Here is a 20,118-nt window from a genome sequence, read left to right on the forward strand (position 1 = left end):
TGCCTTTGGCAATCAGAAACTTGGATTTGTGCAAAAAAGGACTCCCATTAAAAGCTTCAGGGTTGAGGGGAGTTACATATCTGTGTGTGTGTGTGTGTGTGTGTGTGTGTATGTGTGTGTGTTCCTGGGTTTTTTCAATTTATCTCTTCTGCCCTACATTTCCTTCTGTGTCCTGTCAAGCAAAAGATGTCACTAATATTAGAGATAGGAACTGGAAAGTCTTATCCTGCTGGTGTTTCCTTAAAAAACACCCAAGTGTTTGGGACCGAGCTAGATGTTCAAGTGTCACTGACACTTTCCAAGGGGAGGTGAATTCCTCCATGGGTGAGAATGATCCCTCTGAGCATAAGTGATTTTCCCTGTCTCAGTGTTCACTAGGTTGAACTGTGCCAAGACTGTGATGTTTCCTATCCTTTCCCAAGACACTGAGTTATAATGAAGTTATAAAGTTACATTTTTCTAAATATGCTTGTTTGTATAGCAGAGATCATCTGAGGGCATGTTCAGGCTGCTTTCTTTTGTTTTAAACTGTATATATTTTTGCAGAGACAAACTTTTGCTGATTAAAAGTTGGTTTTTTTTAAAGGGCAATTAGTAAGGACTTGATTCATTAATAATTATCACTCATTACAATCCACTGCAAGAGTTTTGGCAGGTCTGATCTATTCAGTAAAGGTCAGGCGGCTGAAGCAGTCAATTAAAAAAAATCCCATAATCTTTTAAATGGCACTAAGCTTTGGAAAGTTACAGAGCAAATCAGGCAGTATAAAGTTCATGCAAATGAGCTGCTCTCAGACTGTGGGCAAAGGTTTCAGATTTCATTCCATTTTTAAGTTCTCCCCTTTTCCAACTATGTAATTTATTTTTAAGTTCTGGAAACTGTATGAATTCTTTAAATGAAATAACTTCAAAATAATGGAAAACCTTAAAACACAAAGAACATTGAACCAGGAGTTAGAATACTGGTTCTGTCACTGATTATTCACATGATCAATGCCAAGTTATTAACTTCTCTGAGCCTCGTTTTCCTTGTCTGTAAAAACTGGAATAACAAAATGTTGACTTAATATATGATGGGATATATTGTGAGGATCAAATAATCTAACATATGTAAAAGTATTCTGAAAACTGTAATGCACTATGTTGGTCTTACAAACGTTGTTATTGTAAATGTTTCCTGAATATGCGCTTCTCTGACTTGGATATTAGCAAACTTACAATCCCTCCTTTGGAAGGGCTGGGGACTTCTCCCATCTTTAAATATCTTGAGAAGGCACTCTGAAAATCTTTTCCAATTCATTGTATTTCTGTGGAGTTAGAAGCTCCATTAAATTTTCTCCCCTTTTATCTACTCATGTTTAATTTTTAATGTCAGTAAGTATGTAATAAACATATTTACTACACAATTCAGTTGTCTGGACTAGGAATAAAAGATGGAATGTGCACCTCCACAGAGAAAGTAAGATGGAGAAGGAAATACTGCCAAAGAAGGGTCAATTAAAGTATTTTTTTCTTAGGTTTCGGTTGGTTTCTGAGGGATGCCAAGGCTTGTGAAGTGAATGATGTGAAGCCTAAGGTTCTCAGGAACCTTGAAAACCCCCTTTCAACCCATACACAAAAAGTCCCCACTCTGACATAAAGGACACAGGGTCATTCAGCCTCTGCTTGAAGACCTCTAAGGAAGTGACCGTACCAGCTCCTGAGTCCCCACTTATTCCGCTTTTGGACAGCTCGAGGGTTAGAAATTTTTTTCTGACATCAAGCCTCAATTTGCCACCTCTTTGCAACTTCTTCTCACTGATTATTGATTTTTCAAAAATAAATCCTAGTGTAGTGACCTGACACATAGTAGGTGCTCAATTACCACGGTTGTTGCCATTACCATGATGGTAATGATAAACATAGTCAAAAAGTAATTGTTTTAAATCTTCCCAGGGACAAGAAGTAATTGAACTTGTCTCCATTCAGAGGCACGCTTATGGAAAAGTGCATCAAGTTCCTGGAGCTTTCTTTGGCATATGAGACAACCAGAGGTACAGGAAAAAAAAACAACAACATGAGAATGTTAAAGTCACTGAGCATTTTATTCGTAAAATAAGAAAAAAAAGTTATGGTTTTAATTGCTGTATTATTAGGATGGAAAAAGGAAACAAGCATTTACTAAGCACCTACTCTATGCCAGGTATTTTACAAATATTGTTTAATACGACAACCCTGGAAAGTACCTGCCATTATTATCCCTGTTTTATAGTTGAGGAAATGGAGGCAAAGAGAGGTTAAAAGACTTGCCCAGGGTCACATAGCTAGTAAATGCGTGAGGTTGCATTTCAACTCAGGACTTCTTGACTCCAGACCCAGAGAGCTTTATCCACTGCACCACTTAGTTGCCTAAGGTGACTAGAAGACAAAAAAAATGCTTTTAGTCATCTAATTTTAAGTAATGGAAATATAGCCATATTCATTCACCAGATTATCCTGTTAGAGAAGTTAGACAGTCAGTCTCTGTTAAAACTATCCAGCAGCTGCACACCAGGCTTACCCAGGTCTGCCAGCAAGCCCCACCCATCTGGCTCTCCAAGCCTGTTTTTCCTAATATTGCTAAAGGTGCTACAGTATTTTATTGCATCCAAGTTTTTAAATTCTAGATCCATTCTTGTTTAGGTAAATAGAAGTTATTCAATGAGTAATTTTCCTGAAGCTTTTCAATAGCATGGCTTCAAACTTCTAAATATCAGATGATAATTCAGAGTGTATGTTTATGCTAAAAATATTACTGTCATCTCTACTAAAGAAAAGAACTCTTAAAACTCATAAAAACCAAGCTAAAGTCTGGGCCTAATTACTATTGGGATAATATGTACGAAGGTAGGATAGCCTTTCTAAAAACTGCAATGTCATAGGAGACTTAAAGAATTTTGGATCATGTTCTTCATTTTGTATATTTGTATGGGAATTTATTTATTTATTTACAAATAGCACTTTATTTTTACAATTCCTCTTTTTTACAGTTATAAGTCTTGCCTAGGAACCGCAAACATCTTATAGAAAATATGTCCACACAATCTCAGAGCAAACAACCTTTCTGCAAGTAAAATACAACCCTGAAAAAGTGTTTTTAAAAATTATTCTATAAGGTAGTGTTTATGTCTGAAATATCAGAGATTCATTATACCGTCTTGATTTCCTCCTGAAGAGTACTTTTACTATTTAAATCACAATCTGGTAATTATTGCTGAACTACCACCACTATTTATTTATATTTCTTATGTGTATCATTTGCTTGGTTTTAAATGATTCTGAAATGAAAGATAATAAATACTAAAGGAATTTTGTTTGAATTCTCTCATTAACTTCATTTGGAGGAAAGTAAACAAAAATACATAAAATGCGTTGTATGTTACATTTCTTTACTTGGCATGTATTTAAAGGATTCCCTAAAGAATCACTGTTACATAGTGACTTCTCAATGGGTTTGTGGGCAAAGAAGAAAACCTCCCAGAGTACTGAAAATGAGAATCAACACTGGTAGGAAGGTGCCATCTTGTGGCAAGTTTGAGATGGCCAGTTTTAAGGCCAAACAACTGCCTAATTTAACCAACAATGTAGGGGGATTTGCTGGACAGATACCCCTGTATTCTCGCGAAAGCATCTGAGAAGGCTTGTACACACACTGGAGTATTAGGAGATATTGCTCCATTTGGGGATTTCAGGGTCCCAATGAAAAGTCATCCTCTAGTTACAAGATGGTGAGAGAAAGGTATCAAACAGCACTGAGGATTTGGTGGTGTTTCTGGTATAAGAGTAAATATTTTGAATCCTCAGACTACTGACCAGAATTGTCTTCTTGTGTTGAATCATCAGAGGATAGGAGCACATGGCTAGCACTGATGTTTCCCCTGTAAACTGTCAATCAGCATCAAGCAGCCCAGATACGGTATAATAACCAGTTCAAACCACGGCTCTCCCACTCATATCTTGGTTTGTCAGGGTCATTGTAGTTGAGAGCAAGAAGATATGATTTACTCCCCTACGAAAAGGCAGTTCCAGTTTTCTAATGCTGTCTACCCATCGTGACCTAACTCTCTAGGAGACCATATTTGTATAAAATTCCTCCCCCAAGATAAAGAGATTTCTAAGAAAAAGAAGATTTATTTTTCTCACTGGCACAGACTTGGTTGGATGCTGAAACAAGATTTCTGCCATCCCAAGCCAACACCTGAATTAAAAGCACAATAACATATGTGGCTATCTATACAGGACTGATAGACTCCCAAAGGCCTATGACTCCTCAAACATCTCCTGTACCTATGCAGAATAAAATTTCCATCAATGGCGTCACTAATATCAGAAAGGGAAGAGTTTTGTCTTCAAGGATACAGGGCAAAAGAATGGATCCGAATGTATCTTTAGGCTTTTCCAATAGCAAAGATTAGTTTCAGATTAATTTGTTGAGTCATGGGGCCCTGAGGAAATAATGTCTAGTCCTGGAGAGGGGATAGAAAAGGAAAGTAAGAGGAAAAATTCATTGACAAGTCTATAATGAGGGAGCTTTGTGGCAAGATGACTGAGTGAAAAGTTATGTATGCAGAACACCAAATCAACAAAATACCAAATGGACCAGGGAATATCACAGCAAACCAGAAGAAATAAAAAGAATAATCAGAATTTACTATGCACTGTTATATGTTACCCAAACTGAGAACACAAAAGAAACAGAAGAATAACTTTTAAAAATATGCAATACTCAAACTAACAGAACACCAAATAAGAATCTTAAACAATCCCACTTGGGGAGGGGGAGAGAGACAGAGACAAAGAGAGAGAGAGAGAGAGAGAGAGAGAGAGAGAGAGAGAGAGAGAGAGAGAGAGAGAGAGAGAGAGAGAGAGAGAGGGAGGGAGGGAGGGAGGGAGAGAAAGAGAGAAATTGAACTAACAGTATTGGAAAAAGGGAAAAAAAAACTCCTGTTCCTGAGAGATTCACAGAAGAATTCTATCATACCTTAAAGGTGTAATTAGTACCAATCATTACTTAAAGAATAACTAGTGCCAATACCACAAAAATTACTCTCGAAAACTGAGAAAGAAAACACTCTATCAGGTTCCATTCATAAGATTAATATAGTCCTAATACCTAAAACAAGGAAGAAGAAAGCTTAGAAGAATTAAAGAGCAGTATCATCAGTGAATATATATTCAAGTTTTAAAAACAAAATCCTATCAAACAGACTGCAGCAATTCATCCAAGAAATGGCTCATTATGACCAAGTTGGATTTATGCCAAGAATGGGAAAGCTATCAGTATAATCAATTACACTTTTTAAAAATATCCAAAAATGCATAATAATCTCAGTAGACACGAGAAAAAAATCTTTGACACAGTACAGCACTCATTTACACTAAAAGCCCTAAAAAGTATAGGCAGAGAGGGACCTTTTTTAAAATCATAAAAAATATCTACCTAAAACCAAAATCAAGCATCATATACAATGGTAATACACCAGAAGCTTTCCCAATATATACAAGAGTAAAGCAAGAATGTCTAGCATTGGCAATAAGACAAGAGAAAGAAATAAAGACACAAATACAGGTAAAGAGATTACACTGTCCCTATATGCTGAGGATATGATAATGTAATTTTTAAAATTCTAAGGAATCAGCAAAGATATTAATTGAGACAATAACTTTAGCAAAGTTGAAGGCTACAAAATGAAATCTCAAAACTCAATAGAATTTCTAAATAATAATAACAAAATCTAAAAGGCAATAATAATACGAAGGGGATTCCTATTCCAAATACCTATACGATGCTTAAAACATTTGGGAATCAATTATCAAAGCAAACAAAATGTTTGCATGAATTCACCTATGAAATGTTTCTTAAGGAAATAAAGAACAACTTAAATGTCTGAAGGAGTATTCAGTGCTTATGACAGGCCATGGCAAGTAACAAAAGGACAATACTGCTGGAGGTGATTTTCACTTTTAATGCTATATTAACCAAATAATCAAAAGAATACTTAAAGAACTCAATAATATAATAACCAATTCATTTGGAAAAATAAAATATCTAACATGTTAAGGGAAATAATGACGTAGGGAAAAGCAGCAGTCATCAATACCATCTCACAATAGTAAAGAAACAGAAAAGTAGAACAATGGAATATACTAAACAAAGGAGAACAAAAAACATTCACCTGAATAGCCCAGTATTTGATAAACTGGAAAACACAAATTACTTAGGAAAGAACTCACCATTTGATGAAAACTATTGGGAAAACTGGGAAAGAAGTCTGACATAAATTAGGCTTAGATCAACACCTTATTCCATAGTCCACAATACATTCTAAATGGATATGCAACTTAATATTAAAGACGTGCCATAAAAATTAAAAGAGAAAAAACTCTTATTCCTTCAAACGGTTCACATTACATGATGTATTTTTAAATGAATGTGAGGTAGACCATTACAAAAGATAAAACAGATTACTTTGGTTATATGAAACTGAGCTTTTTCTGTACAAACAAAATAAATTCATTTATTATTATATTACATTTATTTATATAATTTTTTGCTAAGAGTTTGATATCTAAGATATGTAAATAATTTTCATATATGTATAACTCTAGTTCTATCTATCTATCTATCTATCTATTTATCATCAATAGCCATTACTTAAAAAGTGTTCACAGAGGATGTGAAAAAACAGTTCTCAGAAGAGAAATTGCAAAAAAAATTGACAATCATGTGAAAGAATGCACCAAATTACTAATAAATAGGAGAAATAATCATTCTACAATAAATAATGCAAATCAAAACAGCCTTGAGGCTTAACTTTATGCACTGAAAATTGGAAATGATGATGAAAGATGGAAATGATCAGTGTTGGAGGGGCTGTGGAAACATAAACACACTAGCAAACTTTTGGTAGGGCTGTGAATCAGTATAGTGCTAGACTTGGAGTCAGAAAGACCTGAGTTCAAATTCTGCTTCAAATACTTACTATTTCTGTGACCCTGGGAAAGTCAGTAAATGCTATATGTCATAGCTTATTTATCTGTAAAAAGGAGATAATAGTAGCACCAACCTTCCAGGATTATTGTGAGGATAAAATAAGATAGTATTCATAAAGTTCATCATAAAACTTAAAGTGCTATGTTAGTATTATCTATCACTACTACTACCACTAAAGATTATATAGTGATAAGAAAGCAGTCTTTTTGCATCAGTAGTTATTGATATTCCCTGAATTCACATCTTCCTACAGAAACTTGATCTTTCCTCCACTCCATGTGGTACCCCATAAACATCAGCTCTTCACAGGTACTATGAGTAGCACTATCTACTATTTTTTAATAGATCATCAATATGTTAGCACCCTTTCTGGACTTAAGCTCTCTCAATTCACACTCATTTTGGAGGTCTGGGTCTCCAGGGGGTAGCTGATTACTATCCTCTCAGAGTTCTAGGTGTAACCTATGAGAAGTGATGGGAGAATCCAGTGGGAGTCTGGTGGGAAAGTTTGTAGTATTGCTCACAAACCCTTATTTGGTGTGTTCTCCATAATACTCAATCAGTAAATCACTATTAGCTTTTAGAAAAAGACATTTTCTAAAAATGTTTCACAAAAAATAGTAGTTAAAAATAATTCAACCAAACTAGGGGCATCCTTTCTCCTCTCATACACAAGATCCCTGGGGAAAATGGAATCAGGTTCAAAGTACAATGTAGTGAGGTACAGAAAAAAAGAACATGTGTAGACAAATGGTACCTTCCAAATCCTGACACCAAAAATCTTTTTCTCATTTATGAGGTTAGTAGTCATAATCGCTGAAACTGCCACTATTCTTGAGGAACTGATTTCCACCTCTGCCTTCAGGCACTTCCTTTGTGATGGGTCATCACTCCTTCATCAGAGGCTGCTACAAATTCCAGATGTTTTTTGAACTTCTTATGACTTTCATGGTTTTCTTAGCTGCCTGGGAACTTGCTTCTCAGAATACTCCATCTAGGATCAGAATGAATAAAGAAGAAACAGAGGCACTGTGTACTCAAAGACTCCTGGTGACTGGAGAAGGAAGGAGGGAATGACAAACTTCCTTTCCCAAGTTGGCAGATCCAAACGATCCTCATTCAAAAGCTTTCAGGAAAGAGAGTGAAAGATCAACTGTTCAAACTTTTTATATGTACACTAAAGTCTATATTAGTCTTTCCTGAAACATCAGTTTTCTATACATTGAAGCTGATTAGAAAGTTTTTCATTATCACATAGTACTAAGTCCAGAGGTGTGCTGGTGAATGTCTCTGGGAGAAAAAGTATGTAGCAACATACTTTTAAGTTTAATCTGTATTATTAACATTTATTTTATATATGACGTTCTTAAGTATAAACAATCAACAAGACAAGAAATCAAGCCTTGCTTTGTAGGCATTTACCAACTTCCTAGGCATAAATACTCACACTGAAAATTTAACAGTTGGCTATCTTGAGCCCATAAACTACTTCCAGCACACCACTGGCACTAACTTTGAGTCAATGTGGTTCCCCATCAACTTTCCAAGTGGTGTCTAGGATTGAGCCCAATGAAGGAACACCAACACATGCATCAGAGGATGGAACATCATTGACTAGTTCATCATTACAGTAATTTTGGTGGGGGTGGGGGAGATTTGAGATATTTCTAAAATTGATCCTCCAATGCTCTCAAAGCTCCATCACCACCCTTGTGGGTTTCACCCATTCAGTAAAAATATATTAAACGCCTATGATAAGCTTAATGCTGCATTACTCTCTGAGGATACAAAAATTGAACATGGGTTTCTAATGTGTATCCAGTTGTCATTCCTAACTTCATCCTCTTTTCATTTTTTTCTCATTTCATTTTTATTTTCTCATAGCTTACTTGGAATCTGAAGTGTAAGTTTCCAAATATGATGAATCCATTGTCTTACATGATAAGACTAGATCATTGAAGAAATGCTTACAAATCAGTGCCATTTTCTGTATATGGTTCCTTAAATTTCACTTCAGAGCCTGGGAATTGGTTCCATAATTAAAAATATCTAAATAGTATAGAGTATCCAAAGGGCAAAATATCATAGTGTCGAGAGTCATATTTCACGTTGGGGGAAATGTCTTGCAAACCACTCCCTGTCTGGGCCTCATTTGTGAATTTAGGAGTGATCTCTCAGATTCCATTCAACTCTAATTCCATGATCTCTTTCTTCAGATTTTCTTCTTTTCCTCTATACTCCCACCAGCTTCCACCAATTACCATGTTCCTCCTATTACTCACCTTTTGCTACTACATTCAGGCTGCATTCTCCTAAATTGGTATTAGAGATGGGTAGGGAGAGGAAAAGGAAAATCCCAGCAAGACTATATATAAATAGATGTAAGGAAAATAAAGATAGTCACAAATGCTGAGACTGGAATGATGAAATAGTTTCTACCAGGCAGAAAATACCTTTAAAAAAATCTTAAGCATTCTAAGTATAAGAGATGGATCTTGGTGGGGGAGAAAAATATGATGAGATGTAGGTAATCTAAAAACAAAAGATAATGATTTTTTTAAAATTTAAACAAAATAAACTTTAGGATAAGTAGAGATGGCTTCACACTGTATAGTCCCATGGTACTCTCTGAAACAGTGTTATATCTCTTATTAGAAAATTGGAAGTGGAAAAATATTGCCAGATATAAAGGGAGCTTATAAAGTTATGTGACTGATTTAAAAAAAAATCTAGCAGAACTAATATTTCTGAATGATGGCTGTTACCTTCAGTGGAGTCACCTTAAAAGGATGCACACTTGTGCAATAATGTTGCTCTAATAGCTTCTTCCCCCTACTCTCCTCCTTTGAAGCATGCACAGATAATCTCTGCCTTTTTCTGGTTATGGATAACTCATTGTGGTGTTGAGTCCCCTGGAATGCTTGCTAAGCCGGAAGACATGTTGTGAGGGGCCATGCAGAGTAGAAGATCAAGATTCTGGCTGGTGACCCTCTTGGTTTCTGTAGGAAGATGTGATTTCAGCAGAGGTAAAAAAATAAAATAAAATAAAGGAGGCTTTCTCTAGCTCGGCATAGTGGCGATACAGGCTAGTACTTACCATATGGAGAGAGGACTTCATAGTGAGGCTTGTATCAAGACGCCTGGCTAACTTGGCATCTCTCTTTTTTTCTTTAAATGTCTTTGTTCCTTGAAGATGGGTTTGCTCATTCTGAGCTAAATGTGGTGAATTACATGACCATGCTCTCTCGGTGTTGACAGCAATAAATTGTAAGGTTTCCCCCCAAAAAAGAATATTTGGCCATAAAATGAAGAGACTGATTTCCTTTTGTGGTTTACAAGTTCCAGAAATACTTAAAGCAATAGATGACTATGTTGAAAAAAGTCAGCTCTCATTGGAATGAGCCAGTATTGATATGATTGTCAAAGTCTCCTTAATTAGAGGGGCCAGGTATAGCTCCTAGATTCCAAGGAAAACCATCCCTTGAGGTTCTAGGCTTAAGAGCCCTTTGAGGAGGCAGACTCTTTTCATTGCAACAAAGGACACCAAGGAGGGAAGGCTAGTTTTTCCACAGCCACACACACACCCTTCCAACAGGAGCTTAGGAAATGTTATACTCACGAATGACAGACTGTGTACTTGTGTTTATATATAATCTAACAATAAGTGGATTAATTTTGGAATAAAAGAAAAGGTGATTAATTTGAAGAATTCAAAGAAACATGCAAGACTTATATGAAATAATGTAAGCACAACGAATGAAACAATATACACAATAACTACAAATTGTAAGTTAAAAGAACAGAACAGAAACTGAATACTGCAGGATTATATAACGGATGCTATCAGATGAAATTAATGTATTCATTATTTTTACTGGACTTTTGTCTCTTTCCTTCTAAATCTTTGTTGGAAGGGATAATTTGCTGAGGAGAGGAGAGGGGAGATATACTCAGAAATAAAAATTATGTAAAAGCCAGAGAAATTAATAAAAATAAGATTTTTTTAAAAAAAGATTTCAGAACTCTGATCAACATAGTGATCAGTTATGATCTCAGAAAACTAAGAGTTAAATATGCCTCCCCTTTCTCGAAAGAGAAGTGGTGGCCTATAGGTACAAAGTGAGATCTTTCCAAATAAGGGCAATGGAATAATTTGTCTTGCTTGACTATAATTATCTCTTATTTGGGAGGATTCTAAGGGGAAAGAGTTATTTGAAAGTGACAATGAAAGAAAAAGAAAACAGTATCAAGAAAACATTTAAAAAGAAAAGGAACAAGTCACTGATAGAAGAAGCTCTAGATAGAAAATCCCCATAGCCTTATGATGGATGCAAAGCACCAGTAAGCTTCTTTTTGTTTTTGGTTGTTGCATCCATAGACCCATAGACCATAATATGCCAGGATCTTCTATCCTCTACTGTCTCTTGAAATCTGTCCAAGTTCATGTTCATTTTTTCTCTTCCCCAGCAGATCATAGTAGAGAGTTCTGACAAAAGGTGATCCACTGCAGAAGGAAACGTCAAAGTACTCCAGTATTTTTGCCAAGAAAACCCCATAGACAGTACCAAAAAAAAAAAACCCAAACAAACTTCTTGCACCCACTAATCATCCAGTAAACAATTATTAACATGAAAGTGTTATCATCATTGTATTTACAGATTCTGATAATAGAAGCCTCTCATTGTAGCAAGTTGAAAATGAAGCAAAAAGCAAAAAAAGAAAATTAAAAAAGAGGAAGAGATGCATGATGGGACAATGAGAAAGGTGAGACTCTTTTAATATTTTTTTATATCTGGAAAGGGATTTGGCTGTGGCTTAAGATTTTGGAAGAATCTTAGACTGGCTGAGTTTTCTATTTTGAATGGTCCCCTCTCTGCAGTTGTTTTAATTTAGGGAATTCCAGTCAAAATGGAACCAAGAGATGCTCCACCACAGTTTTCCCACTCTGCCCTCATGGAGGAGGGTGGCTGTCTGACAGCTTTCAGTCTGCTTGGTGATTAATGTGATCACTTCCGTATCCCAAAGACACCAGCAATCAGTAGACAGGTCATGCCAACCTTCCGTTTGCTCAGTCTTCTAGATACAGCCTGAAACAAGTTAACATGACAAAAACCATCTTGTATGATGGTGTGAGGAATGCTGTCTGGTCTAGATCAGCCAGAGGAGGCTGCCTCTTCTGCTGTAAGTCTAGAAGGAGCTATTATTTTAGAAACTGAGGGAGCTATCAGAGGTTGTGAATTACAGGGTCATAGATTTAGAGCTGGAAGAGACTGAAGAGGTCATTGAATCCAACTCTCTCATTTTACAGATGAGAAAACTGAGGCATGAAGTCAAGTGACTTTGTTGTTGTTTTGTCATTTCCATTGTGTCTGACTCTTTGTCACCCAATTTGAAATTTTCTTGGCAAAGATACTAGAGCATTTGCCATTTCATTCTCCAGCTCATTTGACAGATGAGAAAACTGAGGCAAACAGGGTTAAGTGACTTACTCAGGGTCACACAGCTGGTCAGTGCCTGAGGTCAGATTTGAACTCAGGAAGATGAATCTTCCTGACTCCAACCCAGTGCTCTATTCATTTTGCAACCCAGCTGCTAAGTGACTTAATATCAATAAAGTAAAGACACAACATACAAACCCAGGTCTTCTTGACTCCAAGTCTAGCACTTTGGCTAAAGTGTCAGATGCAGGATCTGAACCAGATCTGTCTGGCTCCAAGCTCTGAATTCTCTATACTGTGCCATATCTTTCTTTTCTTTTATTGAGAATATTGACCAGAGTTTATACTCTCAACTATGGCCCTAGCAATGAGAATGAGCAGAAATTTTCCTGGGACCACTAGAGGGCTCTCCTAAGTTTCTATTAATCCAGCAAATTTTTATGAATTGCTTTTGTTTTAAAGAAAAGGTCATAATAGTCAAAGGATATGAACAAGCAGTTTTCAGAGCAAGAAATTAAAGCTATCTATAGTCGTATGAAGAAATGCTCTAAATCACTATTGATTAGAGAGATGCAAATCGAGGTACCACATCACACCTATCAGATTGGCCAACATGACAAAACAGGAAGATGATAAATGTTGGAGAAGATGTGGGAGAGTTGGAACACTAATTCTTTGTTGGTGGAGCTGTGAGCTGATCCAATGATTCTGGAGAGCAATTTGGAACTATGCCCAAAGGGCTACAAAAATGTGCATACCCTTTGACCCAGCAATATCGCTTCTAGGCCTGTATCCCAAAGAGATCATAGAAATGGGAAAGATCATAGAAATGTACAAAAATATTTATAGCAGCTCTCTTTGTGGTGGCCAAGAGCTAGAAATTGAGGGGATACCCATCAACTGGGGAATGGCTGAACAAGTTGTGGGATATGAATGTAATGGAATACTATTGTGCTGTAAGAAATGATGAACAGGAAGACTTCAGAGAGGCCTAGAAAGACTTATATGAACTGATGCTGAGTGAAAGGAGCAGAACCAGGAGATCATTGTACACAGTAACAACCCCAGGATGTGAGGAATTTTTCTGGTAGACTTAGCCCTTTATAGCAATGCAAGGACCTAAAACATTCCCAATGGACTCTTAAGGCAAAATGCCTTCCACATCCAGGGAAAGAACTATGGAATTGGATCACAGAATGAAGCAGATCATTTTCTCTTGTCTTATGTTTTGTTTTGTTTGAATTTTTCTCATGGTTTCTCCCATTCTTTTTAATTCTTCTATGTAACATGACTTTTGTGAAAATGTGTTTAATAAGAATGCATGTGTAGAACCCATACAAGATTGCATGCCATCTCAGGGAGGGAGGGGAAGAGAAGGGGAAGAAAATCTAAGACTTATGGAAGTGATTGTAGAAAACTGAAAACAAATAAATTAATAATTTTTAAAAAAAGAAAAGGTCATAATAATATTCATAGCTCCTGTACATATTGATTTGCTGTTAAATTTGTCCTGGTCCTGACTTTAGTTAAAATTAGATAGATATATAATATTACTTTTTAACCAAAAAGTATGATAATAGTGCTATTTTTTTCAGTTTTAACTATTCCACTTATTAAAACTGTTCTTGGTAAAAAAGTTTAGAAGTGTCAAGTAGTCCATCTTCCTAAAGTTGCCTCAAAAGCCTTTCGCTAAATATGTTATCTCCATGACTAATGTAGAAATTTGGTTTGCATGACTATACATATTTATAATAGGTTTTGTTTTTCTTGTTTTCTCAGGCACACAATTTGTGCGTGTGTGTGTGTGTGTGTATACATGAATACATACAGTCTCTGTCATTCATGAATATAACATTTCCTAAGTCATTGTTGGAAGGGTGTATACTTGGCTATGGACAAACCACTTCACTGTCAGTTTGTTTTTTCCTCTGTAAAATGAGTCAACTCGATTCAATTTGAACTGAACTTCATTTCAATTCAATATTCGTTATGCTACACTAAGCTGGGCTGGGGGAGATACAAAATTTCAATAAGATATAATCCTTGTTCTCATGGAGTTTAGAAATATAAGACATACATGCAATTATTATACAAAATAATAAGTAAGTGTATTATGTAAAAAAAAGAGCTATGTAAGGCCCAAAGGGAGAAAAACCATTCATTACTAATTGTGGCAATCTGGGAAGACTTCATAGTTTAAATGATTATTGACCAATTGATGAAGGAAATGCCATGTGTATGGGTCCTGGGAAGAAGTAGCCACATGAATTTGGAATATCTCATCAGGATTTCTTAATTAAGAAGTTATCATCTTGAACATTACCATAATAGCTACTGAACTAATTGTTCTCTTTGGCTGATGCTTTTTTCCCCTTCTTTTACCTTTAAAGTTCTATGTTTTTGAAATTCTTTTCTAGTAATGGGGATGGAATTTGCAAGAGACGAGACTAGAAATAATTTTCTCTATCTGCACTGAATAAAGCAGGATAGAATGGGATCTTGTCATTTTCTTGATTTTTGATTTATGACCGAATTCCATATAGAATCTACCATTAAACCTCTCAGAATGAGCTCTCCCTTAATACATTATAGTGTAATAATAAAGAACTACTATGGGACAAAGGGGAGGGGCACTGTATTCTCTCAGCTCTGAATCCATGCTCAAAGTGACCCCATTCATTCCAGGCTTTTAATGAGCAGGGGTAAGTTCTTTTTTCCATATTCTTTGGCTCTTTACACCCCAGCTCTGGAACTTGAGGGAAACATTACTTAAAGTTTAGTTTTGCTTCTGTCTGGGGTCTCCCCAAAGGAAGGAAAAGACAAGTACTCAATGTACAGTATGAATCAGGTATAGGACAGCTATTTATTTCCTCTACACAAAAGAAATAGTCAACACAAAAGACATTCACAAGCATGGATTAATAAAGACTTAAAACAAGCAGCAGTAGTACCATAAGCACTGTTAAACTCTCCCAGGAGGTTGACACTTAAAACATCAAAACATGATTCAGTTTCTGGTACTACCAAATAAGCATTTTCCATTTTACCTAGACTTTGTACTAGCCAAACAATTTCCCCCTGTTTCGTGTCTTCTTGAAAATCAGACCACGGGTTGAGCTCATTTCCCTATTGGTAGTATATTCACTGATGGCTCCCTTTGTTGTCAATCAGTTCCTACCAAGGGACCTGGTATCTCTCAATGTCTCGAATTCACAAGACTGCCTTCAAGGCTGGAATATCCATCTTAGGAACCCTGTTTGATCACTTATATTCAGGTAATAAAACACAAAATGTAAAAAAGGAAGTCAGAATCTCCAAGAATCAGGCTCAACTCACTACCATGGACCAAGAGACACCATACTTCTAGAGTAAGGGAAAGAGTTCCTCACTGGACCACTGAAAAGTTCATGAAAAAAGAACTACTTGCTACATAGGCATCCAAGGAAGTGAGTAACCTCATGGCTATCTCTCTATTCTAAACTGATGAATCCCCACTCACACCCATCACAGGGGGAAAAGACTAATTAAAAGATTTCTTAATCATTCCAAAGTATCCAAATCCTTGAGAAATTCACCATGGAATGCAACTCTGCCACAATAGAAACAGAATTATGAGGCCAGGACATCCCTTAGAAATACTTAATCCAAAATCATTTTTGCTGCTCACAATTTTCCCTATTTCCCAAGATCATATTAAATACCCATTATCTTTCTGGCACTGGCTTATGAGAGGAGGAGGAGGAGAAGAGGGAGGAGGAGGAGGAGGAGGAGGAGAAGGAGAAAGAGAAAGAGAAGAAGGAAGAGGAGAGATAGAAGGAGAAGAAGAATTCATTGCCCTCAAAGAGCTGGCGGGGTTGCAGAAGTCAGGGAAGGCTGGAACTTGAGCTGTACTTTGAAGAATGAATAGGCTTTGAATTGGCAGGAGAGAAAGGAGTAAGGAAACCAATCAGTTAGAGAAACTTTTTTTTAGACAAGCAAATGTTTGCTCTCAACAGCTATAACTCTCGGTGTGCCCCTGAGCAGCCTGGCCGTCTCTGCCCATGCCTGGGATGCCTGCAGGGCTGTTGTTGATAAATGCCAGAGAGCCTCTAAAAATAACTCTGGTACACTCGCAGGCTCCCAAGTTCTCCTTTTTAATTATTTATTGCCTAAGCTCCAAATTCTGACATTCTAAAGGCCAGTGATTTTTCAGGAGCTGTTTGTTTCACTGGATCTGCCTTCTTTAAGTAATTCTGGATGAGCAGGAGCAAACAAGACCCCTGTTTACCCCTCACTGGTGACAATTTACAATTCTGCAGTCAAGTCCTGGGGGCTCCAAGCCAGTCTTTGGAAGGCATCTCAAAACAAACAACTCACTCAGAGTAAAAAGCTAGGTTTATTTACTGAACAGCCAGCCAGCCAGCCTAAAGGCACATGGCTTGCCATCCTTGTGACAAATCACAACATCTGTGCCTTGACAGGTGCATTGTGGCTATTTTCTGGACATAGGAATGTTGTCGGGTTTTTTTAAATTTATCCAGTATACGAAAGCACAGAAGATGCTTGCTAAAAAAGAAAGCTGTGTTGAAATTAAAAGCAAACCAGGAAAAGATAGCTTTGATAATGGAACTGGCTTGTTATGCCTAAGGGGCTATCCACATGCCAGATACTGGAGGCAGTGAGAAAAAGCCTGATAACTCTCAATGCTAAAAATAGTCACTGAGTCATACTTGAATGTGACCTGTGTTATTCTTCTCGTGTGGCTTAACACTAGGCCACATGTTGCTGTGAAATTAGCTTGGTCAGGACATTTTTTTCAAAAGAGTAGAAAGCCCCCTCTCCAGGGCTTTTTTGGTCAAACCTGCAGGGAGGGCTATGACGTGATGGAAGTGGCAGCCATGTTATCATTTATCATGTTACTCCCAGGGCCTGAAAGAATTTTTGCACCTAAGTTAACTTAGTCTTTCTTTACATGAGGTAAAATAAATACAGATGAGTACACTGAAAATACATAAACATATAAAAATAAACTAGGATGTCAACCTTTGGCTTGGCTACATGCCTCGTGAAGTAAAGGAGATCACTTAATATGATCCTTGCTTGCCAGAGGCTAGATCCCACGGACATCATCCCCAGACAGGAGCTGCTGACCTTGGTTGGTTCTCTCTCCTCAATACTATCTGATAATCTGTCATTCTTCTAGTCTCCTGGATTCATAGCTTTGGTATTTCCCAGCTTCCTCATTTTCCCTCTCCCCACAAATTCAATCAGTTCCCCCATCTTGCTATTTCTGCCTCCACCAACTCTCTTTCATCTGACCCCTTCTCTCTAATAATATGGTAACTACTTTCATTCAGGGCTTTATCACTTTTTGCCTAGTTTTTGGGTCTCTTTGCCTCAAGTCTTTCCCCACTTTAGTCCATCCTGTGCATAGGAGATGGAGTAACATTCCAGAAGCACATCACTGTCCATAACACGTTCCTACTCAATAAACTCTGGTGACTTCCGGTCACCTCTTGGATAAAATGTAAAATCTTCTGTTGAATTTTTAAATCCCTTCACAACTTGGCCCCAAACTATCTTTCTAGCCTCAGTGAGCATCAATCACTCTCTTCCACGCTTCAATCCAGTCAAGATCTTGTTCTAGCACTGCACATCCTATCCCTTCATACCTGGAATGCACTCCCTCCTCACCCTGTCTGAGATTCCCTCTTTTCCTTCAAGCACAAGCTTTTCCCAAATGCTAGTGCTCTCCCCACAACACCCTAGCATTCAACTACTTTGCATTTAATCTTTTAAAATTTATTCTGTATATGTATGTGTGTCACTTTCCCTATTAGATTGTAAACTCCTTGAGAGCAAATGTTGCTCCTTTTTCTTTTCTTTTTTGGTATTTGTATCCCCAGCATCTCGCACAGTGCCTGGCATATCTCTTTGTTTTTGCTCAGCCATTTCAGTGGTGTCTAACTCTCCACAACCCCATTTTGGAGGGGGTTTCATGGCAAAGATACTGGAGTGGTTTGCCATTTCCTTCTCCAGCTCATTTTATAGTTGAGGAAACTGAGACAAACAAGGTAAAGTGACTTGCCCAGGGTTACACAGTTGGTAAATATCTGTGGCCAGATTTGAACTCAAAAAGATGAGTTTTACTTAGCACTTCCCAGCATTGCAAGGACCTAAAACATTAATGATGCAAAATGCCATCCACATCCAGAGAAATAACTAGAGTGGGAACACAGAATGAAACAGACTATTTCCTCTTGTGTTATGCTTTGGTTTGTTTTGGTTTTTCTCATGGTTTCTCCCATTCATTTTAATTCTTCTATGCAAAATGACTGATGTGAAAATGTTTAATAAGAATGTATGTGTAGAGCCCATGTAAGACTGCATGCCATCTTGGGGTGGCAGAGGGCGAAAATTCAAAACTTACAGAAGTGATTGCTGAAAACTGAAAACAAATAAATTTAAAATTTTAAAATAATTAAGAATAATAATTAAAATAATTAATAATAATAAAAATAATGAAATAATTTTTTTAAAAAGATGAGTATTCCTGATTAGAGGAATGATTAACCTAATGCTCTATCCACTGCTCCACCTAGCTGCACACACCAGTAAGTAGGTGCTTAAAAACATTGACTGATTCTTGATTGAGTACATTAAATATCTCTCCCTGAAGGTAAGAACTGTTTCATTTTTGTCTGTGTATTCCCACTGCCTAGCACAGTGTGGGGTTAATAATTACTGGTTGATTGAGAGATAGATACTCAACATGAGGCAGTATTTATGAAGAGTTCCCCGGCTCACAGTATGATGCCAGTCATTGCACATTAAAATAAAATAATCCCTGACTGAAGTGCCTCATTTTTTTTTTAAAGATCTAAAATACATTTACATCTAAACTGGAACAATTTCTAACTGTAGAACACTGGGCAAGCCTCTTGATCTCTGAGCATCAGTTTCCCCCTGTGACAAATCAGGATAATATGTGCATTTTCTGCCTCTCAGGGTATATCAGAGGAAAGTACCTCATACTCCTTAGAGCACCAGAGAAATGGTGTTAGTAGTATTAAGTATTATTATGGACAGAAAGTATACAAGTTTTGATATTCACTCTAAGAGGTTTGAGCAGTTTACTTACTCACTTGTAGGCTGTATTTCAGTGTATAAACCATGGAATCTGGAATCAGAAAGACCTGAGTTCACCAGCTGGGTAACCCTGGGGCAAGTCATTTAATCCTGTTTGCTTCAGTTTCCTCATCTGTAAAACAAGCTGGTGAAGAAAATGGCAAAACAGTCCAGTATCTTTGCCAAGAAAACCCCAAATGGGGTAATGGAGCATCCGACACAACTGAAATGACTAAACAACAACAAAGATCAGATTTCCTATCTAAATAAGAATGAAAATAATAAAAATGTAATACTATAATTGGGGCAGGTGGGTGGTACAGTGGATAGAGCACCAGGCCTAGAGTCAGGAGGACCTGAGTTCAAATCCAGCCTTAGACATTTACTATCTGTGTGACCCTGGGCAAGTCATTTAACCCTGTTATCCTCAATTTCCCTATCTGCAAAATGAGTTGGAGAAGGAAATAGCAAATCATTCTAGTATCTGTGCCAAGAAAACCCCAAATGGGGTCATGAAGAGTAGGACATGACTAGTCATATAACACCCTAATTATTTTTAAC

Source organism: Notamacropus eugenii, chromosome 6, assembly GCF_028372415.1.
Source record: "Notamacropus eugenii isolate mMacEug1 chromosome 6, mMacEug1.pri_v2, whole genome shotgun sequence".
NCBI lineage: Eukaryota > Metazoa > Chordata > Mammalia > Diprotodontia > Macropodidae > Notamacropus > Notamacropus eugenii.